The sequence below is a fragment of the Typopeltis vanoorti genome, chromosome 18, assembly GCF_054136105.1.
Source record: "Typopeltis vanoorti isolate ZY-2024b chromosome 18, IOZ_Tvanoo_1.0, whole genome shotgun sequence".
NCBI lineage: Eukaryota > Metazoa > Arthropoda > Arachnida > Uropygi > Thelyphonidae > Typopeltis > Typopeltis vanoorti.
The window spans coordinates 66,447,585-66,474,161 of record NC_143566.1 but is presented as its reverse complement, the minus strand read 5'-3'; the positions used below and the strand labels follow the sequence as shown (position 1 = coordinate 66,474,161).

The following is a 26,577-nucleotide window of genomic DNA, read 5'->3' as shown; positions in this document are numbered from 1 at the left end:
ATATATAAACCCTGGAAAAACAAAGCTAATGATATTCAAAAACCCCCAAACCCTGCCCATAGAAACTAAATATCTCACTATCAAACATTCATCCTCCTATACACAAAATGCAGAACCTAAAATCACAACCATCACACAGGTGAAAACAACACGCTATCTTGGACTTCACTTCGATGCAGATCAAAGCTAGAATAGCCATACAAACTACCTACATACCAAAGCATAATAGCAAGCAAACTATACAGATTAAAAGACAATGCCCCAACCCACATAAAAATACTAATCTATAAAGCATTATGTGAAAACATTTTAAGATATGCAATCACATCATACGCATTCTGCGCAGACTACAGACTTAACAGGCTACAATGGTTGCAAGATAAAATGATGAAACTGATATTCTGGGAACAACCCACTCTTATGCAGGAAGCATGGACAAAACACAAAATATTTAAGGTGAAACACTTACGCCACTACACAGTCATGTTAAAACACTACTACAGCCCAACATATAGAGTAACCAGAACAACATATCAAATAACAAGACCACAGTCAACAAACTACATAACATATAAGTACAACAATCAGCACGGCAAAGCCACCCGAAACACTCTACGTACCTGACATGATAAACAAACTGCTGTTCAACAACAGAAACCTAGGAACATACAGAGAGCTGAAACAGGCACTATATAAATATTATAGCGAGAATGAAAATTAGAGCAATTCCTGTTTCTCTCTCCCCCACCACACACACACACACACACACACACACACACACACACACACACACACACACACACACACACACACACACACACACACACACACACACACACACACACACACACACACACACACACACACAAACCTATGACAACCCCCCTCTCAAAAAACTACCACTACAAGAACACAAAGAAACAAACACACCATGTCTAAATCCAACCCTATTTGCACAAAAAAAAAAAAAAAAGTTAAACTGTAATAGCAGTCGAAGTCTTTCAAGCACGTACCAACAAACAGTAAAATCAACACCTGGCTTGCGACCACTATAGGAACACAACCATGAAACCACCACCCTCTGTCATCTATTATCTTCCTCAGATAAGCTCTGCTAAGCTTCGAGGAAGAAAATTACTAACTTGCAAGTATGTTATACACACTTGTAATGCGTTATAAATATTATATACATATAATTACTACAGCAACTATGTATGCAATTCATCTGAGACATAAAAAAAATAAATAAATAAATAAATTCTGTATAATCCTTATTGTAAATACTGTAAATATTATTATTGTATGTAACTTATACTGAGACATAATAAAATGTAAAAAAAAAATTATTATTATTATTATTATTGAATTGTGTGTGTATGCTGCATTACTGCATTGTATCGTGAATTGTGTGCACATTGGTGCCAATCCATATTTAGCTAGTTTAAAAAAATGTATATTCATATTTATAAAATGTACTCTGCATTTTGTATATCGAATTTTCGTACTGTACAGAAAAGATAATATGTTTTTCATTGTGTGTGTGCAGATACTCTGTGTGATAGTAAACCTTATCAATTTCATTGTAAAAACAAATAAGTCGTTTATTAAAAAAAAAAAAAAAAAAAATTATTATTATTATTATTATTATATTCTAAATTCAAAAATTCTGTATAAACCTTATTGTAAATATTGTAAATATTATTATTGTATGTAATTTATACTGAGACATAATAAAATGTTTTAAAAAAATTATTGTTATTATTATTATTATTATTACGTGACACTTCCAGGGAGTTCAAAGACTCATGGAGAACTGGCACCTACTCTAAAACTCTCAGTCTCCACCACTCAATTCACCAACTACAACGAACCGCAAACTACACCAACGCCGTCTGCCGCCCACCACCACCACCACCACTTTCACAGCAATCACAAACATTCTTGCCCGCGGTGGGATTCGAACCCACAGCTTTTTGGCTGGAGAGCGGATACGCTAACTAGGGTTTTTCTCTCATACTTTTTACTTTTTTGGAAGTATAATATGGTACTGTTTACTAATTTTGAATAAAGTTTATTAGTTAATAAGAAATTTAGTAATCTGTGCGTCCACCTTTCACTCAATCTACAGCAAGAAACTTTCGTGGAAGAACACAAGTCATTGTTTGGAGATGATGTTTGGTTTTCAGCAGTGGCCTTTCCATGGACATTGAGGATGCCCTGAACTCTTGAAAAAAAAAAAAAATTCGCTTATGCACAGCCCATTTAATCAATCTATCGTTGGTCTGCCTACCAGCACTTTTTCTTATGTTTCTTTTCACTGAGCTGTTCGTATCTTTTAATGACATTGGCTACTACAGTTGATCTCGAATACTTTATATTGCAATTCCATGAACTGATGGCTGATTAATTAGTAGCTTGTGATAACATCTTTTTTGGAAATTAGGTAACTCGAAAAAATGCCTCGGTTTTAGCAACGTACACAAATACAGTCGTTTAGCTTCCATTCCTTGCTATTAATCCATTCAGGTATCACGTGGGTTATTCCTGCTCGTAGAAAAATGGATATATCGAGACACCTATTGAAACATATATATTCAAGTGAAGAACGCAATATATTAAATAAATTTTATGAAATTAAAATACTGTTAAATGTTCTATTAATTCATAGGGGCGAAATGGAAGGATGAATTAAAGACATTATAAGATGTTCGAAATTTGCTCTATATATTACAGTAAGCAAAATTGAAAAAAAAAAAAAGAAAGAAAGAAAAGAAAGCAAATCAGTTAAATGCCTTTTAATCTAAATGACTTTTGATGCAAAATTTCCAGAAATTTCTGACAAAATTGAGAATGCATCCTAACATAATCAAACTGTGTAATTTACTTAGTGTGAGCTGTCAACGTCATAAGTCCATTGTCAATTCTCGTAATAGGTCATTTCTGTTATTGTGACTGTCAATGTATATGTTGCTAAGATTAGCATATTAGTTACTTCCTTTCCTTGGTCACAGGAAGCTCATAAATTCACGTTTGTGGACATGTGATATTATCATGCTCTTATTCTCTACGACGGGTACAATTTATTATTGGGTTTTATTAACTAACCTTTGGTTTAAGTGAGCTACAGTTTTCTATATTGGATTTTATATCCATCTGTTAATAATTCTATTTTTCTTATAAAGGATTTAATTCCTTAATTATTTTAATGTATACATCTATTAATTATTAATAAGATATTTATTCAAGAAGCCTGTTCGAAATTTTAATCGCGAGCAGGTCATAAGTATCATTTCAATTTTCCGAAGGGGAATGCTTTTTCTGTTTCTTCAATGATGCTAATAATCGTGAACGTTGTTAGCTTATTTTCTCTTGAAAGACGAGTATCCAATTATGGCCTTATGGTCGCCATGTCTTTCTTCTGTTTGACAAAAAGGTATTCCTTGAGTCCAACTTTTGCTTGATTTGCCTCCACAGGCAAATGAAGCATAGTGTAAACAATAACAATTTCTCAGCATTCCAATTCAATAATGGGATTGAAAAGTGTGACTATACCACTAAAAGCATATAACATTTATTCTATCATCAGTTCCATTTCACAATATGCCAATAACATTTTTTATTGAAATCTGAGCAGAAGTAAAGTGATTATACCATCTTAACTATAAGTAGTACTTCAGAAAACTAATGACTTAAATATTTTCTTAAGTGTGTAGTGCCTTCTAAAATATATTGAATATATATATATATATATATATATATATATATATATATATATTGTTATTGTTATTGAAGAGGTCGGGACACCGATGAAACTAGTTGTGATTCATTAGAGTTTTTTTGTTTAATACTTTCTCGGGTTCTAGTCAGTTAAATATTAATTTTCTAAACACACACACACACACACACACACACACACACACACACACACACACACACACACACACACACACACACACACACACACACACACACACACACACACACACACACGCACGCACGCACGCACGCACACACACAAAGGATTTGTCATGCAGAATTAATGTGGGAGATATTTAATGAATTGAGAGGAGTTAGAGTGAGGCTCGTAGTCTCGCATGAAGAGCTCTGGGACATCCATGTATGTAGTGAGCAAAAATAATATTAATAATTTGCTTCCATTTGAGTCAGCTAAAGTGTCTCTAATTCATGTAGATCTTGGAAACGCGGCTTTTTTATCCTGCAACTATTGCAAACCAAGCTTGAGAATACATGTGGTTTACATGGAACAATATACATATTAGGCATAAGAATAAAAACTTTATCCTAAAATTATGGTCCCCAAAACTAATCTGTTTAGGTTGTGAGCCTCAAGACCTTTGAGTACTGCTGATTATATAAACAATAATAAATACAAAAATAATTCGCTTATCACTTTTATTTTCCAAAGGGTCAAGCGTGGGCATTTAGACCTAACGGACCATTGACGACTAGTTGGCAGCTGATTTCCATCCATCGATAGTCAATTGCAATATACCTGACCCAAGAACCCAAAGTTGTTGGGGGTTTTAATTGTCATCCAGGGAGGAGAAAGTACATTAGACAGCTGCTACCATCTCGAGATCCCTAACATTGTACATTATTGTCTGAAACAGTGGGAGTTCTATGGTCAGTTTTCTAGTGTACAGCATGAAAAACTCGATTTTGTGGGAGAAAAATATTACCAGACGTGCCGAAGATCGACTAACTCTGGAATCGATCAAAGAAGGGTTTAGAAAAATAGAATGGAACTTAGAGCATTTGTTATTTGGGTAACACTTATGCAAATGCCATTTCATAGGGCTCTAACAGACACTACTGTTGATTATCATTATTATTTAGACCTCCCTTCAGAGAATACTTGAGGTCCATGATTAAAGCTGAATTATAACAATAATTGTTACAGTCAGTTTGTAGAACCGTAACAATTTTAATATGTTACAAATTTCATTGAATTATGTTTTTGGTGTTATAGAAATCTGTTTAAAGTTTTGCTCATTTTCTCTTCATTTCAAATGAAGATTTAATTGTGATAGGATGCCATGTTTGAAGCCACATTGGAAAATTGTTGACAAATTGGGCAATTGCAGGTTAAAAATCAATGATACCAAACTAAGATGGAGGGACTCAACTACAGGTAGTACTTGCTACCTGCCGTGGCGGGTTGATTTTGAATACTCCGGTTGAGCGACAATAGCAAGTATGGACATGCCACCAATGGGACAGCCTACGATGTCACATCTCTCAAAGTCACCGAGTTCATGTCGTGTTGCCATACCACCTGTATTCAACTGCTACGATGAAATACTGCTTCCTACTATCTGGGCATCAGTTTTTATGTTATTAACAAACCTGGAATGCTGGAATGTTCCATAACTTCAAATAACAGGGGTGATCCGGATAATTATTGGTAGATAGTGTATATTAAAATCTTAGTTGTCAGTACAATTTAACAAACATTGAGATTTAAGAAGAACTCTAAGATATGTCGATCGGTACGATCTCTTGATTGACAAAATAAGGCAAAAAGATTCTACTTTACATATCAATAACGCACTTGATGAAATTCGACTAAATTTGCATTTAGGAACTCTGTTAAATTTACTGAGTCATTTGAATTTTCGTTTCAGTCAAATGATTTGAGAGCAAAATTGTAAAATACATAAAACAAAAATGGCTCGATACTCTTTAACTGTACTGTAAATTTGGACACATTTGTCTGTTTTTTTTTTTTTTTTTTTGATAATAGCACTATCATTCAATAGCCTCTTTGAATGCTCAAAATTGTTAACAAATCTTTAATAAATGTTAAAGATATTAGTAAATGAACAAATTCTGAACTAAGATTGGTTTAGGATTAAACATTTTCTTTTATCCTTACTGCAAAGAATGCATTTTATATAATATGCAAATGTATTATTTTCTGTGTCAATCCCACACATGAGTGATTGTTCAAGTCACACGCACTTGTACTGTGAATTAGAATTGAAGAAAATAGAAATTTATTGACATGGAATTCGAAGAACCGATGATTGGATTTAGAACAAACATGTAAAAAAAAGTCATTCCAAAGAGATGAGATTTTATGTTGAGTATCATAGATGACAGATGACCTTCAGTAAACCATTGAAAACACTATATTAATTAAAGACTTAGAGTAGCTATTGCCATGTTTATTATAGAAGAAGAGACTGGAATTACGCACCACTTCTTTGAACGGGAAGTGGGAGCGATGCTCTTCAAGGGTATGCCTGACACAATGCTACGTGTCAAATCCATCTCCATTGGAATGCAGCAGTAATTCAGTTCCACAAGAGGTCAAATAGTACACTGGATTGAATCCAGTTGTAAAGCATTGGAAGAATTGCAAGAATTGCCAACGAGGCCGGCAATGAATTATTATTGCCGGCCTCGTTGGCCGAGTGGTTAGCGTATCCGTCCTTCAAACAAAAGGCTGTAGGTTCGAATCCTGCTTTGAGCATTTGATGCTTGTAATTGCCTGTGGAAATACTAGTAGTGGTGGGCGGTATATGGCGTTGGTGCAGTTGCAGTTGATGGATTCAGTGGTGGAGACAGAGTCGTAGAATAGGTACTCTCCCTCGATGAATCCTTACACTCTCTGGAAGTGTCACGTAATATTAATAATAATAATAAATCAACTAGCGTCTTTTATTCCTGTCTAGGGAATAGGCGAGGCTATTTTAGCCCTATCTAACTTTTGGAGACTGAGGGAAAAGTTCAATCTCCACCAGTAGCCAATCAGAGATAGCTGGCCAAGACTATCACTAAAATTCTGAAATGATTTACCCTTAAACCTCTTGCTTGGAGAAGTTCCCTCAGTCTCCAAAAGTTAGATAGGGCTAAAATAGCCTCGCCTATTCCCTAGACGGGAATAAAAGACGCTAGTTTTACGCGTGGTTTTATACATCGTATAAACATTGTATAAAATCATAAAAGCTTCTGTTCATATGTAGCAGCATTGTTTAGACTGCATATGAACAGAAGCTTTTATGGTTTTATACAACGTTTATACGATGTATAAAACCACGCGTATGGTTTTATACGACAGTTTTATGGGAGGTGACATTCACGGAGCTTACAAATATTGCCAAAGTACATACTAGCAAAAATAATCAAACTCAAATTGTCCATCTCATCTACTTACCAGAATATCAGATAACCCTCAACATATTGACACCCTGGATCTCCTTAACCATCTCTGTTTCCAAATATACTGTACGCGTCAACTTTTCTTTTGATAACTCAGACCATAAATTTACTCACTTATCTTCTTCTGCAGAACGTGCTTATTACCCTAGTTGCTTAGTCATTAAATATCCAAACACATCTAGTTGTGTTTGATATTTAAATAAAAAATCATGATGACCCCCCCTTTCTCTCGAATGGTTTTTGGTATTTTGTTTTTCATTATGATTCCTTTGCTCCAAATAACTGAAAAAAATTTGCTGGAATGAGGCTTCCATATTTCCACCTCAAATTTTCGACCACTAAGCCTTGAATTTGCAGAAAATGTAAGTCCAAGATAAAAATTCAGCATATCTGAAGTGACCGCTATTCAACAACCCCATCTATATATTTTGCGACATAATAAAGAAAAATTTGCTTCTTATTCAAATAAAAACCTGGCCATTTCTCTCTCTCTCTCTCTCTTGTCTTCAGGTTTTCGATTGTAACATCAGCAAAATGAAACTGCACACCGATCATGGCACACTCATGAAATTCTTGTATAGATGAGGAAGGCAAAATACTTGCTCAGAGAAGCATGCTGCTCGCAGCATGCTTCTCTGAGTTTTCTCCAGGGAAAAAAAAAAAAAAAAAAAAGATTATTTAATAGCTTAAATACAATAATCTCGTTGTCCATAAATTGTATTCCATACAATTTATGGACAACAATTAATTCTATGTCATACACTTGTTTGGCGTCCACTAATCAGTATGGAAGTGTATATTTAGCTCATTCTCTCCTCAAAGAAAAAGGATGGGGAAGCCTTGACCACAAAACTATTGTTCCATTGTCTTCATTTCTCAAAAACAACGGGGAGGGTCATCAGCTACCAAATTATTCGCTACTGGGAAACCAACCAGCTAATTAGTGACCAACAGTGTTGAGTTATCTACATATATTCCATAACCAGAACTGTGCTAGCAAGTCTCTCCTACAAACTCTGTTGGTCGCTTTTGGTATTTCCGAGTACTAAGCTAACATTTCAATGATACATTTCAGATTTTTACGCAGATCATAGAGCCTAAATCTTAAATTTAGGAATGGTATTTCATGGCTGCATCGATATGAATTAAGTAATGGTTGTTTAGAGGTTAAAGCAGCTCCTGTGGGAAAAGATAAAATTTAAATTTCTTTGACGTTAAGGGATGTTTTGATATGTTTATGAAAGCAAAAAACTATACAGTAATATCCCGCCTTACGACATTTCCCTTTACAACGATCCGCTCTCAAAAATCCGCTCTTTACAATTACGACCAATGGCCGTTTATACAACGCTTTATTCGCTCATACGACGGTTTAGCAACACATGAATCGATCATTGTGCAGTTTTAACGAAATGTTTCTTTATGAACATTTTTCTCACTACATCTCTCTCTCTCTCTCTCTCTCTCTCTGTGTGATTGTGTCCGGCTGTGAACTATAACTGTTTAAACTATCATTTTATTTTATTGTTGTTAATAATGACAGATAAAATTCAAAATAAGGGTGCTGTATCTTGTGAAAAGAAGATGTATAAACCTATTACCGCTGTTAAAAAAAAAAGTTATCTTTGGCATGTTCCCTTAAGTCAAACTATTCAAAATAACGTTTTCGTTTGCGAAAATTATTCTAAAAAAACGTGTGCATATTACATAAGTAAATGATATATAGGCAACTCGTGGTAATGTAGTGCTAGTCTGAGGCAACTCGTGGTAAAGGTGGAGTAAGCTCCGATCACTTTCGTTAGAATTTCCCCCTAATGCAAAGCACATCCCCTTGCGGAGACCCCTTGCCTTTAATGCATAGCATCATATATCTCTGCAAGGGGATGTGCTTTGCATTAGGGGAAAATTTTAAGGAAAGTGATCGAATCTTACTCCACCTTTACCACGAGTTACCTCAGATTGCACTACGTGCAGGCGCAAACTTGACTTACTTGTCTGTTTGCTTACTTGGGAAATAAGATTAAAACCAAGTTTATATAAAATTACTTGGTATCTTTAATACATAATATACCCAAGTTAAAAAAACTTTCTCTCTATATATATATATTACACACACACACACACACACACACACACACACACACACACACACACACACACACACACACACACACACACACACACACACACACACACACACACACACACACACACAATCATCCCTTGACTTACGTCCGTTCGAGTTACGTCCTTTCGAAAATACGTCCGTGATCCCATAAGGGAATAAATAACATTTTCGACTATACTTTCGAACAAGACGCAAGCGAGCGTAGAGTAAAAAGGTTTTTATTTAGTAACAATGCAGTGGCAACAGCGCATTCAGCGGCAACCTCCCTCGGCAGTCAGCACTTGGCTTCAACGGTTCCTCTGTTGATTTTGTGTTAAAAAAATGTGTTATTTGTGTATTTATCGTTAAATATTTCGCAATACTTGGTGCAACATGGCCCCCTAAACGCCCAAATAAAAAACCTAGTAAAGAATTCCAGAAAAAGAGGCGAGCAATTGATCTTGAAACGAAGTTGCAAGTTCATCGATAGTGACGAAGCAACGACAGGATCCTATCGGTGATTGGGAAAACTACTTCCATCATGCATAGAGGACCTTAACCAAAAGCGCACATCTCTTAGCATTATGACCATAACCGCTAAGGCACTAAGTCTATTTAACATGTTGAAGAGAAAGCAGAACCTGATTACGACCACGAATTCAACGCTTCTTCCGGTTGTTTCATGAGATTCAAGCAGCGTTTTGCACTGCATAATGTGAAACTATATGGTGAATCTGCAAGTTATAATGAGAAGGCTTCTAAGGAGTTTGTGGAGAAATTGGATAAAATTATGACGGAGGAAAATTATTTGCCACAGAAAATATTTAATATGGATGAGACCTCCTTATTTCAGATAAAAATGCCCGAAGGGACAATTTTCATCCACAAAAAGCTAAAATCTATGGCTGGTTTCAAAGCTCTTAAAGACCGGGTATATTACGATTCTGTTAGGAGATAATGTGGCTGGATATAAACTGAAACTATTTGTGATATGGCATAGTGAGAATCCACCAGCCCTCAAAATCATCAGGAAACATACTCTTCTAGTTCATTAGCGGAGATATAAGAAGTCGTGGATGACTCAAAAATTGTTTGCGGATGCCTTAATCAACTGTTATTCGAGTGAAATGGAAAGCTACTGTGTGAAATAAAATGTAGAATTTAAAATTGTATTAATTCTAGATAATGCTCCAGGTCGTCCGTCTTATATCTGTGATCTTCACCAAGTTCGAAGTCATGTTTCTCCCGCAAACACTTATTATCTACGAAGAACTTTTTTACAAGCCATTTCTGCTGATGAAGGAAGCGACCAGACTCTCATGCAATTCTGGAAAGGATTCTTTTTATTATATTTATCATGCTATTAAAAATATTGCTGTACTTTGTGACGAAGTGATCTCTCAATGTATGAGTGACATATGGAAAAAGACACTAAAAAGGTTCGTGCACGATTCTCGAAGTTTTGAAAAAAAAAACCTTTGTATACTGAGTGAAGAAATAGAGGGCCTAGCAAACAATGCGAATCTCGAAGTGAACGATGACGACACAGTTCAACTCATAGGAAGTGCCCCTGAAGAGTTGACAGACGAAAAATTGGTCGAACTGGAGGAACAACGTGTTGCAGAAGAGGAAGAACGAGAAACAAGGAGAGAGGTAGTTAAGCAATTCACAGTGAAGGGTCTTGCAGAAATGTTCTCTGCAGTTGGCGATGTTCTTAAATTGGTTGAAAACATGTACCCCAATGTTGAATGTTTCTTATTAGTAGAAATGAAGTACATGATGCGTTTGCTTGCTATAAGCAAATTTATGACGAAAAGAAGAAGAGAAATAAGAAAAGCACATTGGACATTTTCATCAAAAAAATAAAGGTTACACCAAAAGAGCCACAGCCTGATCATTCACACAGAGAAGGTAATGAAGATGTGATTATGGAGATTATTCTCCTGTTTTATAGTGGTGGCAATAACGCACAGTACAGTTTTATAATAAGGTTTAAAAATTTAAATCACACTATACTTATTACTGTTAAGTCCCTAACCCCTATAACTCTGTTGATTTAATGTATCTACTTACGTTCTGCCTGATGGAACGGAGCTCTGACGTAAGTCGAGGGATGACTGTATATATGCATGCCTAAAAGTGTTATTAAATCATTAAATTCCTCTACAAGTGGGAAAAAAGTGATTCCATATACGAAGGTGGTCTAGACCTAACATGTCGTATGACCAGAACTATTCTTACAGTTAGTTACAAGAAGAAAGAAATCTCTAGTCTAGACCTTGGATATTGTGAAAGGTAACACTTAAACAAAAGGTTTCTTTCTTTCTTTCTTTTTTGGGGGGAGAATGAAAATTGATTTAATTAAGAATTTAATTTTTCTAGCATCAAAGTTAAAGACAGCAGAACCCGTTAGGGTTCTCAACCGAAAATGGTTACTGATATAGAGAAAATGAGATTTTATCGTCTGTGTAGGTCGTTGGAAGTGACGCTTACATCCTTTGCAATAGGTCTATCTTTGGGCAGCCAAAGTTAGGTCTATCTTTGGGCGTCCCCTCCTCCCAGTCGACGACTAGAATTGAACTGATAGTTCAACTCTAGTCGTCGACTGGGAGGAGGGGACGTTTTTCTAAGCCTTTCTTTGATCGGTTCTCGAGTTAGTCGATCTCTGGTATGGCAAGTGATTTTTTTTCCCGGATACTCGAGTTTTTCGTTCTGTAAACTCAAGAAAATCGACCGCAGAACTCATATTATTTAAGAAAGTAAGATATCCTCTTAGGGTAAGATAAGAGATGGTAGCACTTGTTTGCTGGTCTCTTCGTTGGTTTCTGCCTAAAATTAGCGACAATCATGGGCTGGCTATCACTGATTGGCTACCCGTGGAGATTAAACTGCCCACTCAGTCTCCAAAAGCTGGAATGGAATGATTTCCTTTAATCCATACGATGGCAGGGGAAGCTATGCTACCAAACTCGCCTAGTCTGTAACCTGTGTGTTCACAGGTCTGGTTTGCCTGTTTGTGGGATGAAACACCCCCCAAAAAACTTGGGGGAAACCCTACTGTTCATGCCGAAGACCGGCTAACTTGACTATGACTGAGGAAGATCCTTAAGCTCCTCACGTCTCCGACGAGAAAGGAACCTAGGACACTCCTTCCCCAGGCATATGGTTGTAAAACGCACAACCACTCGACTAACCGCGTGGACCTCCAAAAGCTAGATAGGATTAAAAGACCTTGCATACTCCCTATAAGGGAATCAAAGGCATTAGCTTATTAATTTTTATTTATTGCAATCTAGTATTACGTTGAACTTCAGTACATATTGCAAACTGTGATTAAGATCCAGCCACTATACCATAGAAAAACTGGTTAATAATAAACTTCTCTAATTTTTTGCGTTTTCTATATTTGTCCAATGGCAGATAAAACAAGAAAGATGTTAACAGATAAATGTTATCAAAAACATGTTGATAACAATGTCAGAATCCATATTATACACCGTTTATTAATTGTGATTAACTTTCGTATCATATGAGCCATATCGTTGGATTTCTCCATTATTTCAGCATGAAGTGAAGTGAGAATAATAGAATGAAAAGTTGTCGATAAGCATTTCTCACTCTTCTTTGTAAGAGGGAGAATATTCCTAAGAAGAGTAGGCTATTTTCAAATATAAATAAGGTGTTTTTGTTATTTTGCATGGTAATGTTTTTAAAGTATTGTTAAAAAAAATGATCTGTAAATAAAATTAAAAAGTATTAAAAAGGTAATCTTAAGCTGAGGGGTGTTCATACTTAGTATTTTATCCTAAAATAAAAAACTGTAGGGAACAAATTCATCGTTATATTACTGGAAATAAATCTAGCATATTCAAGTTTGTTTGTTTGTTTCTTTTATTATTTTTTAAACTACGAAAAAACTAGCTCTTTAGACTCTCTCTCTGTCTACAGGCATAAGATTTCAAAAAATATTTTCCGTTTGAACTCTTTTATCTAATAGAATATTAGCAGGTATCTGTGATAATTGTGTTAGCCTACCCAAAGAAAGACTGTTGTGAGTTCAATTCTGGATGGTAAATGGAGGAACTTTTTCTTCTTTTTTTTTTGACTGATTCTTTAGTTAGTCTATTTTTGGTATTGGCAGGTTATTTCAAGAAAACTTGGGTTTTAAGCTCCGCATCTCAAAAAATCGACTATAAAATTCACAGTATTAGAAGTGTTAGGGCCACAAGATGGAGACATTTCTCTCTTCCCCCAAAGCATTGGTCCATTGACAATTTGATCTCGGTATTAGTGAGAACTGAATGATAGAGATCAGCTGCCAGATGTTTTCACAAATAATTTAGGGTTAATAAAGCTTCACTTACTTTCTGTAGGAAATAAAAGATGTTAGTGTATTTTTTTAGAACACCAGCAATATGAGCCATTATTCTTGCCCAGAATACCTCTGCTCATTAGGAAGATTACCCTTTGAATTAAAATATTTGGACTGAAATTCCGTTCAAGATATGAGAAACCTTTGTAAGGTCGTTTCAAATGAAATTGAGATAGACAGTTTCATTCAGAGGTATATGGATTTTCAACTTGGAACTCTTCACACCCACCCACAAAAAATTGGCTTCAGACACGTATTCTTAATTATGTATCAATGTTTTGCCAATAACAGTGGACTTGGGCAATATGCAGTGCATTCGGTTGGACATATTAGAGTCCATCCAAGTTAATATAACCACCTTCAACTGTTCATTTACTTAGCCCCTCTGTTGGAAAGATTTGATTGGAATCTTGTCTAGAACATGCATTTTTTTTTTTTCATGCTGCAGTGAAAAATTTTCTGTTTCTTGAATTAAGTTTTTACTTCCTGCAAATAGACATTTTGGAGAACTTACCCTATTAATGGATGCATTACAATTACCTTATATTGTTATTTGCTTTTTTCTCCTGTTATCTAAACATCCAATTAATCAATCTATCTATCTGCCCATTTTCAGCATATCAACAGTCTTTTGCGTTTGTGGTTATCATAACTAATACGAGGAATTTATCATTATTATTATTATACAGTCAGCTCCATGTAGTCAGTAGACTCAACGTGGGAGACCCAAACTATCTATCATACCTCTTCTTGAACTCATTGATAGATGAAGCACTCACAACTGAGTCAGGTAATGCATTCCATTCATTCACCACTCTCCAAGAAAAAAATCTATTTCTCACACTCTTATTAACCATACCCTTACTTAATTTTCAGGGATTACCTCTTGTTCTTCCAAGAGGTAATTCATGGAAGAAATATATCCAGTGTGTGAATCTTATAAATTCCTTTTAATAACTTAAATGTTTCTATCACATCCCATCTTCTCCACCTCTCACCCCACATCTGTAATCTACAAACTCTAAATCTACCAATGTAAGTTGCATTCCTTATATCACTTAACAACTTGGTCACTCGTTTCTGAATCTTTTCTACCACTTCCTCATCTCCAAGGAATCCAGGTACTAGACCTGAGTGCAGCAATCCAAATGCGGACGTATCAACACCTTATAAAGAGGAACAATAACTTCTTTATCTCTGTATGTTAGTGTGTTCTTCAATAACCAATGGCTTTAGTATTCAATCCTATATGCTATCTTGGACACCTTAGTAGTATGCCCTCTGATCTTCGACTCTCTATCCCAGTTACGGCCGGTGAAAATTTTAAGTGGGGGTGCTGCATATATAAAATAAAATTTAAAAAAAAAAATCTATTTTTCCTAATTAGTAACCAGTTTATTAATAAATAAATTTAGATGTTAAAAAATTGCTTTATTAAAAATATTTCACCCTCACCACTTACAGACCAATAATAAAAGTTTCATATCTCACAGAATAATGCGCATCGATACACTGCCCAAATGAGCAGTGTCAAGCGTAAACGAATATCGGCGAGTCTAGCTGCAATTGGTGCGATCATTCTCGCACTGCGTTAGATCATCGCAGTGCATTTGTTTCGTGTAAAGATAATTGAAAAAATATAATTCTTTTCATATTTTCAACAGTGACACTTGTCATAATTCAGCCCTGTATCTATAATAAATAAATAATTATATGTTATTTTAACAGAATAAAATAAGATTTGCAAAAAATAGTTCACCCTCACCACCAACATGCACCAATAAAGAATAACGCGGGCAAGCATACACTCACTAGTTACGTGCAATGAGAAGCACAAACTGGTCTGACTGCGATTGGCTGAACGTGATAATTCTGACACTGCGTTAGATCGCAGTGTATCTGTTTCGTAATCTAAAGCGTTAATCGAACAATTCCAATTATTAACTATTCAATCACTGTCGAAACATAAGCTGTAACCTTTAACAGGTTGTACTGCATTTATATAATGTTGTAAGCATTATTATTATTTATAAACACAAAATTTAATTTTTTCATTTTTTCCTTGGGGGTACTGCAGTGTCGCAGTGCTTATGTACGGACGGCCGCTGCTCTATCCACCAACACCCCAAGTCTCATTAATCTCCTGGAATACATTTCCATCATTGTGGTACAGAGCCTGTAATCTTTTAATCCCAAAATATATAACTTTACATGTTTCCACATCGAACTCTTACTGTAATCTTATTTAAATCAGCCTGTAAATTCTCTACATTAGCTTAATTAATTAAGCTACCCAACTTTGCATTATCAGCAAACAACTAAATATCTCCCTATATTCAGTTGTTCGCTGATAATATGATACTCAGTTAATAAACTGAGTATCATATTCTTATTCACCCATTCCTGAATTCTGGCTTGAGCAATGAAATTTTTTAATACTTTTACCACCACGTTCGAGATGGTGATTGGTCTGTAATTTTTTACAACGGTCTTAGAGTCTCCTTTATGCAAAGGAAGTATTTTATCTTCCCTGGAGGCCTTATCAGAGCTCAGATAAGGTCTTAAGTTAAACAGCCAAAAAAGAAGCATTGACTATTCCTTTACAATTCACGTCATATCCGAACTGATATCCATCCAGACCTACAGCAATATTTGCATTTAAATTGCTTCTTAAGACGTGTGTGTGTGCGCGCGCACGTTTTATAAAATAATTTAGGTAAAATAGACTTTGCTGTAACAATTTAAACTAAAGCAGAAATAAAGGCGAGGATTGCAGATTTAGTTGTTACGTTGAACTTTTGTGATACATTTTAAATTCCTGAAGTGCAGTTTTATCTCAGCTAGAAAAGGAAGTGTTTTCTTAACTTTAAACTATCTAATTGTCCGTTTTCAATACATGCTTTAAAATGGGAGATTGCTTTTTATAACAAGTGCTGCTTAGAAAGTGCCACCGTTTGTCTGAGAGAGACCCGAATACACACGTGAGGAGAGATCACTAAAGCGGGGTCACTTTGAAGCTGCTTTGGGAGCGAGAGTACGGTGACGGCATAGATGTTTTAACATTGCGTTTCTCAGAAATGGCGAGTGATTTGGTGTAAGGTTACTGTCGGAATTTTAGAAACTGTTTTACACCAATATTCTTCTGTTGATCAGAAGAAATTATGCCATTTGCAGCATGAGGTTTCGTTGTAGATGACACCCGTAGTCGTAAGTATAACTGTTAGCTGTTATATCTCATTTTGTTTATATATATATAATAGCAGCGGAATGTTCTGATTGTAGTCTGCTACTGTACGGCCAGCAGTATAGTTGTATGTCGAGCAGCATCCCTCATTCAGTTTACAGAAATGCTTTAATTTATTACCCAGCTAACGTATGTCTACTTACACACAGTTAAATTGTAATACTTAGCTGGAGACAAATTTCTTGTGCACCAAAATCAGGTGTCAACAGAATTGCCGGTTAAAGGCTTTAATTTCAAGTTATTATAATAATGCACTATCGAAAATTCGGTAGATTACTCTGCATAGGTAATGAATTTTGAATAGCCTCAATGTAAATTCCCAATTTAATAGTAAAATTAATAACATAAAACCAATCGTGCTGTTATGAATATAATACTTGAACTACAAAGGCTTCGAAGCACTTATCATGGACACAATGAGAACGAGTAAGGTAAATAATCTCACGTGATCGTGGTTTAAAATTGATAGTGTAATACTGTACATGTCACAAAACTATTTCCTTGGTTTTTATTTTCGTGAAGTTTACGAACGTTAATTTTATTCGGCAAGTGCGGATGAATTTGTGCACTTAATAGTAATAGTGTTTCCTCTATTAGAGAGAGACATCTTGCGAGCATTTCAAGGCTTGCAAATTACTGATATGCAAGATAAATTTAAATAAGTAGGAAAATATTCATAGAAATAATGGCATATCCAGTATATTTTTGAGCCATTTTTGTTTAAGAACTGGTCAGGAATATTATTCTTTATTTTTGAAAAGGTAAGGAAAGCCATCACATCTGTTATTTTTGCACAAGCATTATAACACACACTGTGCCATATTACTGAAGCAATTATGGCAAGATGTTATTAAAATCATCTTGTGCAATTTTTGGGATATAAATGAACATGTTTTTTTTTATATTTTTTTTCAATAATATTGGAATTAATCCTTAGAGGACTACACATTTCTGTCAAATACAAAACAGATGGCTTTATTACATGATATATCTGTTAAGTCCCAAGACCCATTATGGTAAGCTGGGTCATTGGACTATGCTTCACAATCTGCCACACATGCTACATTGTCCACCATTTACTACACACTGAACCATAATTTTGCCTGTTAATTGTATCTGTTCTCTGGTCTGTGCTTGTGATGCAATTTTTTTGGGCAGTTATATAAAGATCACTGCATTTTTTTAAAATAGAAATTAAGGCTAACCCTAAATAGAATGAAGTGGCAGTTATTTTTGAACATTTTTGCTTTTAATTAATAGATGAAAGTTTGTCCCTTTTGTACCACTATATTGAAGAAAATTGAACAAATTATGTTTTTAATAGTTTTACTTTTGATTTTGATGCTTGTAATGATGCGATTCAGAAAATGAGTTTTTCGATTCACTTTAGTCAAATGATTTGCTGTTTCTAAGTGGTTGATATCTTGAAGCATTCATCATGACAAAACAAAAATCAAATATAAGAGATTTAAATTTTACTTTGCTATCTTTCTTTTGCAATAAAAGTGTAAGTTCAAAGTATATACAGAAACAAATTTAAACCAGAGACTTTCTTGGAAGTATTCTTATGACTTGAACACACAAGTAATTTCTGTTATAAAAAAATATCTTAACAAATGGACTGTTTTAGTCTACTCTCACTTCAGTTTTATCTCTATTTCTGTTATGGATTAAAGTTTATTTCAGATGACTTTTCCAATGAATTCAATCTCCTAACGCGTCTTAAGTTAAAATCACTTAAGTTTCATTAGAACTAATGAAATTGTGTTAATTTTTTCTGTTTGTGATAAGCAGCAAAGGTTGGTCGATAAAAAGTTAAGCAAGTTTGAGCGTGGTTAGTAGTTGGAATGGATCAATCGTTCGATGCTGTTGGTACTTTCCCGCGATGAGTCTTTGAACTTCCTGGAGGTGTCAAATAATAATAACTAAATTCTTAACCATCGCTGCTTCTTACCATGTTGAACCTGGTTGACATAGAGCTTGCCAAAAGTGAGAACATGCACAAAAATAAAATATATTTTTACTAAAGAAATAGAAATTATTAATTTTTGCATTCTACACACGAATTAAGTCCTGTTTGCACAGGATGGCATTCAAACTATGGGAATCTTTGGTTATTTATTTATTTTTTTTGTCAGCTATGTAAGATGGAATAATTTATTTACCAGCTTGTAAACTACTAATAGCATATACAAAGTAAAAAATAAAAAAAACTACCATGATGTTTTAATAAACAACCAGACAAAAAAATGCCAACAATGATTCGCATAGTTTGAATACCTGTGTGTGTGGAATACAGAAATTCTAAATGCATACTTGAAAATAATAAATAAACAGTACTTTAAAAAATTAATTTTTATTATTTTTTCATAAAAATATATTATTATATTACACCTCGAAGAATTTCAAGGACTCATAGCATCTACATATTGTGTCATCATATACATATTCCATCACCATCCATCATCAACACACTTTGCCATCTGCTGCCCAATGATACTATTTTTGTCTGTTAATTGCATGTATTCTCTGGCTGATTTGTCTATATGCATGGAAAACCATGCTATCTTGGAATGAGAACTCGCTTTCAATGGATAAAACCCCATAAAAGTATTCTTCTTATCGTCTCGGGAATTTGTTGGTCCCCCCCCCCCAATTGAAGGGTGCATTCATCATTCATCTAATTGTGCTACAGAGGTATTACATCTTCACTAGTAACTTTGAGTTTTTCTTAATGCTGTTCAGCGTACATCACATTAGCATTGTGAGATTAAGCTAAATTATTTTTATTTTATTTTATAAGACCTTCAGCCAAATGATCAAGCTATTTAGAATTTGAAGAAAACAGAAGTAGTTTTTAATATATAAGAAATTGCGTGGATTGTCTGTACCACTTTGGTGATGCTTTTGACAGAAGTATCAAATGCAAAAATTGGAGTAATAATTAAAATCTTTTAATTATTCATTAGATGTTTGTGTAAATCCAGTAGTTGCAGAATAAAAAAAGCTTTAGTGCAATATCTTGTAAATGTGTACTAGAGATGGATATATTATTATTACGGCCACTCCATGGAGTCAGAAGACTCATTGCAGGAAACCCTACATTATTGACACACTAACCATTCACACAATACCTATCATACTGCTTCTTAAGACGAAGCATTCACAGTCACCTCTGGTAACATATTCCACACATTTATCACCCTCCAAGCAAAAAATCTATTCCTGATACCCTTGTTAACCACACTCTTAACACAATCTTCAGGGATAAGACTTTGATCTCTCTCTCCAGAAAAAAGTCATCAGTATCAATCCTATTAAACTCCTTTAATAATTTATATGCTTCTATCATATATCCTCTCTTATGTTTATCAGCCAGTTTTTAAAGCCTGCAACCTTCAGTCTTTTCTCATAGGAAACATTCCACAGACCTTCAACAATCTTTGTAACTCACCTCTGGATCCTCTCCACCATTTCTTCATCACCAAGAAATCCAGGTGACCAGATCTGTATTCATCACATTATACAGCCACGTTAAACTGACAGCCATTTACCTTAGCCCATACTGCCAGCCTATTTAAGTCATCCTGCAAGATATCTACATAATTTGAATTTATTATCGCTCTTCTCAATTTTGCAGCATCAGCAAACAAGTGAATGTTTCCTTTCAGATTATTTCCAATATCATTAATGTACAAATTAAACAACAGATGACCAAGTACCTAGTCCTCGCATACACTGGTCACCTGCCTTATCCTGGACTCAGTTCCTCAATAAAAAAACACTATCTGTCCATCAGCATCCCCCCCCCCCAATCCAAATCTAGCTTTAGATTCATTCCCATTTGCTCCAATTTATGCAACAGAGTTCCATGTGGAATCCTGTCATATGCCTTTGCAAAGTCCAGCAGTATCACCAAGTAAGGATTTCCTTTATCCAACTCCAATGTTACTTTATTGTAGATAATGAGTAAATTACTAATACAAGACCTACCTTAAGTATCATATTTCTGTCCACCCTATCCTGAATGCTAATTTTTATAAATTTCTCCGAAAATACCTTAACTACTATTCCTGATATACTTATTGGCCTATAATTTGCTACTTCTGTCTTGGAGCCTCACTTATGCAGTGGAATTAATTCCTCTTCTTTCCATATTGTTGGAACTTTACCAGAACTAAGGTTTAAATTAAACAGCTTGGTTAGAGGAGGCTAATTCTCTTGCACATTCTCTTAATACATAGGCTGATATGCTATCTAACCCTATGGCAGTGTTAGCATTAAGGTTCTGTAATATACTAAGCACTTCTGGACTCTCATCAGTCAATGACACATTCGGCACTGCAATATCACAACATGCTGGTACACTTTTTCAAAATGCCTAACTCAACTATTTGATTTCATTCTGTAACTTCCCTACCATCAACATTTTTTAAAGTCATCCTTCTATAGTTATTCCGCCTTTTACTTGCCATATAGCCAAAGAACTCCTTCTGGCCTTCTTTACCATACGGCCACCCTCTTTGCCTGTACCTTGTACTGCTTATCACCATTTTCTTTATACTTCCTCCACAATAATGGACTGGGGAATACAGTCCATTACTGCTTTTCTTAAGCAATACCTTTTGACAGTCTCCTATGCACCATCAACATCTCTCTCCACCTTCAAATTCTCATTCCATAGAACTGCTGAAAGCTGACTTCTCAGCTTTTCATTATTATCAACCTTGTAATTCCACATATACCTCCTCTTCACAGAATATTCAGCACTTTTTACAATCTCCCAGGTTAAGATCACATGATTCTTCCCCCAAGTGGAGACAGTGTAACTAAATTGGTTATTGATATGTTCTCTGGTGCTGACCAGATCTAATACACTCAAACCTCTTATCTCTTCTATTACATGCATTTTTTGTCTCTTAACAACTGTATAAATTCCATTCTCTTCCTTCCTTGTGATCATTTCTTCTCCTAATCCAGCTTTTCCCTAATGATGGGTCACAACCTGGCACCAGGTCGCCTAAAAAAAACTCTTAAACCTAGGTGTTTCGTTTTGGGATTTTCTTTTTTTCACAAAACTCTAAAATACAAGTAAATAGCTTTTAATCGGGACTAATGAATAAATAATTGAATTAATAGAGACGAAAAACGTGCTCCGTCCGCGTCGCCATTTCACAGTCTCTTTGTTTGTAGTAAAGTAGCTCAACTAATGGTGAGGCTGAGGCTGTGCGGCTGCAACCACGGCACCAGCTGAATCGTTTGGCGATCTGGCATTTTATTTTACCTATTGGCCATAAAAATTTTAGAGGGTGACGAAGATGAAGTATTAAAATAACCACACCATGGAATAAAAAGTTTGGGAAACCTGGTCCTAATCTATGTCCCCATAGTTAAAATCTCCTATAATAATTACTCGACCCTTCACTCATCGTTCTAATTTTCCAGTGCATATCATCTACCTTATCCCTTATACTCCCCTGGATTATAGCAGCAACCATTTACATATTTCATCCTGTTGATCTCTATCTCATTAGCCTCAAATGTCTAACCTCTGCATACCTGTTATCTTGAGGAGGCACTAAAATCACTAGCAGTTTTTATTTTGCAGACATGTGAGTGATTATGCAGTTGAAGACTGTTTTCTATCTTGAGAAAGACAGAAAAAAGAAATGAGATCAAAGTACAGATATTTAATAATATGTGAAACAACATTGTGAACATAGGAGAGGAAAGAGCTTCCTTAATTATTATTATCTGAGACTTCCAGGGAGTCAAGGACTCATTGAGAGAGGCTGCAAATTATCCAACCCAGCTATTCATACCTTCCCTTAAATTCATTTACACTAGGTGCACTCACTACCTCTAAGGGAAAATTATTCTACTCACTCACTGTCTCTGGGAGAAAAACCTAACTCTTACTCCTTTCTTGACTGAGAACAACCTTAACTTCCATGGATGCCCTGTGTTCTCTCTCTGCCTTCCATATAATGAAAAATTTCATCATTTGAAATGCTATAACAACCATTCAAAAGTTTATAGACCTCTATCATATCCCTCTTTCTCCTGTTAACCAGAGTCTTCAATCTACATTCTCTCAATCTGTCCTTGTAATCTAAATCCCATAATCCTGATATAATCTTTGGAACTGGGAGACCAAATCTGCACACAGTAATCCAGGTGTGGTCTTATCAAAGCCTTATAAAGAGGCAAAATTACCTCCTCATCTTTATATGTCAAGGTTCACTTCAACATAGCAATACAACTTCCGAGTTGTATTTGCAACTTTTGCTATGTAACCTTTGAAATTTAAATTCTTATCCGCCAATACACCAAGATCCCTTGTCTCTTCAGTTTCTTGTAACATAATCCCGCATAATATAATATGCCGCTGGAACCATTTTGTGCACAGCAGATTCAACTGCCTCACTTTTTTTTTAATCCTTTGATACTGTGATACTTAATCATAGTTTCTTTAAGCTGTTAGTTACATGATGTAAATACATTTATAATCATGGTTCATTTCAAAATTCCATTCAAGACAGGTTCCTCAAACCAGGATGCATCTGGTAATAATGGATGCAATGTGGTAGAGAACTTTTGGTCTGCTACAGCCAGTCAGTAGGATGCTATGCTATTCAAATCTTAGTTATTACACAACAACAGTCCTAATTGATCAGTAACACCCCCCCCCCCTCCCAATACCATATGTCAGCCTGATTTGACCAAGTGGGTAGCTTACTTGTTCTCCAACCAACAGGCTGCGGATTTGAATTTTGCTGTACATATGAACCTTTTGGTAGACGATAACTTTTATTACTTGGTTTGGGATTGCCTGAAGTGGCCTATGAAAAGTCATTTCAAATCTGGACTCTAGAGTAGGATTCTGGATTATGCAAAAAATAAATAACAATAATATAAAAATAACAAAAAAAAACCCTTAATCCACTACAGCATAGGTAGCCAACAGCAGGGCCACATGCAGCCTGTAATGTGATTTTGTGCGGCCTGCAGCAGGATAAAAACTATATTAAATTATATGCATTATCAATTTAGCTATTAGTTTTGACTGCAGATTTCTGATTGATATACTAGTTATATTCATTATTTCTGATGACAGAAAAAATTCGTCAACAATCGTCACAAAGAAGCTGACTGAATGATGACCACCTTCAGGATTTATTACGAATATCGTCATCATTGAAAATCGACTTTGATGAACTTGTTGCAACACATGAACGCCCATAGTGTTCTCATTAAGTTGTATTACATGTAAAAAAAATCCCAGAAATATGTAATTAAATTTAATTTAACAACTTATATTTAAATCAATCAAGTATTTTATATTGTTCTCCCAATATTAAAATGATTTAACAAATATAGTAATTCAATATATATAACTATTGCCTTGAAAAAATGCAGAATTTATTTTTATTTAAGTTCTGTCTAAAAGTGTGCGGCCCGTGACGTTACCACTCATCATATATTATTATATGATGAGTGGTACAATTATAGCACATTATTTCTGCACTACAGAAATAATGTGCTATAATTGTACAACCTTTTATCTGTGGGAGCCACATAAAGAATATGAGGGGGGGGGGATATGGAAAGTTTTGTTAAATACCTAGAACAAAATGATATTAAAGTAACTGATATAACCATAAGAAAGAATGTACTAGTAGCAGAGTTATAAAGGTAACTTATGTTCTTATATTCTTGTAGTTGTAGTTACATCAGTTGCTTTAATATCGTTTTCGTTCTAGGTGTTATCAGAACTTTCTAGACCACCCCACACACACAAACCATGTCCATTTGCAGGATGGCGAAAATTATGAATGAATGATCTATAGGCTCATACTGTTTTGCCATACATCTCAACATATGGAACCATTAGCATTATGCACCAAGAACTACAACTTGTTGGGCTAGTATACTTTTTTCATTTTTTTTTCCCCTAACCAGCATGCTGCTGACACACTACAGTCACTTTGATGACAACCTTTTAAGAAAGAACGTCCTTGTTCTATAACTGAAAGGACATGCCTTTCAGTTATAGAACTAATTGGCAAATTTCATTTGTGTTCATAAATTTTTCACACATATGCACATTATATATAGTCTTTCAATAGCTCAGTTGGTAAAAACTACTGTTTCTTTACTGCGAAGGATGTGGTTTTTGAATCCTACATAAGGCATTAATGTTTAAAACCTTCTCTGGATGAACTTGTTTAGCTTCATGAGTTTATAAGGATCGTCTTTATATACCCCCATATATACACACTCACATCTATCATCTTTCTCTTAACATGTTCAGCTGAATAGACTTGCTGCCAAGTAACTTGGTTTCATCAAAACTGATAATTCAGTTTGATTAATAGTTATGATTTTCCTTATGATAGTAAGGGTCGGGATATTTCAGAAGCATAGTCTTTTTGCTAGATCATTCATGGATTAGTAGGATAAAGAAAATGCTACAATACACTCAAAGGATAGGAGGGTTGCCATAAGATGGTGGCTAAGTGGAAAAAAAAAAAAATTCTATAACTGTCTTTGACTCAGAGTATTTTAATAACAAGGTATTACACATTTTTACTACTTGCATATGAGAAATAAAGAACTTCTTCATTAATTTGATCTTGGTGTATTTCTCAGTCTGACTCCCACTGAAGACCTCAATAAAGATCAGAACCAGTCTAGGTAGTGACCCTTCCCTTAATGCATAGCAATATACATGTCTGAAAGAAAGTGTGCCTTGCATATGGGATACCGAGACAATTGACATGGAGTTAACTACTTTTGTATACAAGCTGCATAGTCATGAAGATATCTTGGGTAAAGAGTTTAATCAAAAATATAATTTCTTGGCAACTTTTAATTTACAGTTATTCTTTTTTCATGAGTTATGATAGCATGATCAAACAGCTATCTCATGCAGACATGTACTCTGTATTTAAATAGTCATCCCACATCAGAATTACATCATCATACTAATAATGTGTGTGTGTGTGTGTGTGTTATTAGAACCACATGTGAATTCACTATAAATACAAGATTAATTTTCAGATTTCTTCATCCTTTTATTCCTTGTTGAAAAAAATCAATTCCTGACTTGTAATCCATCTGAATATTCAGCGAGTCTAACAAGACATAAATATTATCATTCCAAATAAGAAACTTGGAACATTTGTATCTTGTTAGCAAGATCCATCTTGAAGAACAAGGCATGGCAAGCTTTGATATAGACAGCTTGTTTTTATTTATTTTTTTTCCCATAAAGCATATGGGGGAAGATAAGCCTTATAAAGCTGCTACAGAATAAATAAATGAAAAAAAAAAAGAAATGTCAGTGACAGCGATGAGCTGTGCATGTGAAAGAGGGACCTCTCCCAATGAGTCTCTTGACTCCATGGAGGTGTGATAATAAGAAGAAGAATAAAAATACTTCTGCTGTGAAGATCCTATATAAAAACATAACTAGACTAAGAAGGTCTCGGTCTCCACTTTGACAGAATTATTCCATGGAAATATTTAAAAAGAATGTCCATTATGTAAAATAATTATTGATTATTTCTTACCAAGGAGTCATGATCAGCAAACTCTTTAAGATTTCTTATACCTCCTCAAAAATCAACATAAATTTTACTACAAAGCATGACAGAGGGTTTACTT

General features: G+C 35.0%; 1 protein-coding gene across 3 annotated transcripts in view; it reads left to right on the top strand.

The window, feature by feature from the left end:
• The window catches only part of LOC150096729 (uncharacterized), a 357,894-nt gene that overhangs the window by 85,264 nt on the left and 246,053 nt on the right, over positions 1–26,577 (top strand). For 2 of the 3 annotated variants that reach the window (XM_090408397.1, XM_090408395.1), the window contains exon 1: positions 16,725–16,871. The exons of the other annotated variant lie outside the window; for it this stretch is intronic. The gene's annotated coding sequence lies outside the window, so the exon portion shown is untranslated. Of the gene's footprint in view, positions 1–16,724; positions 16,872–26,577 lie in introns of those variants that run through there. 3 annotated transcript variants of the gene reach the window in all.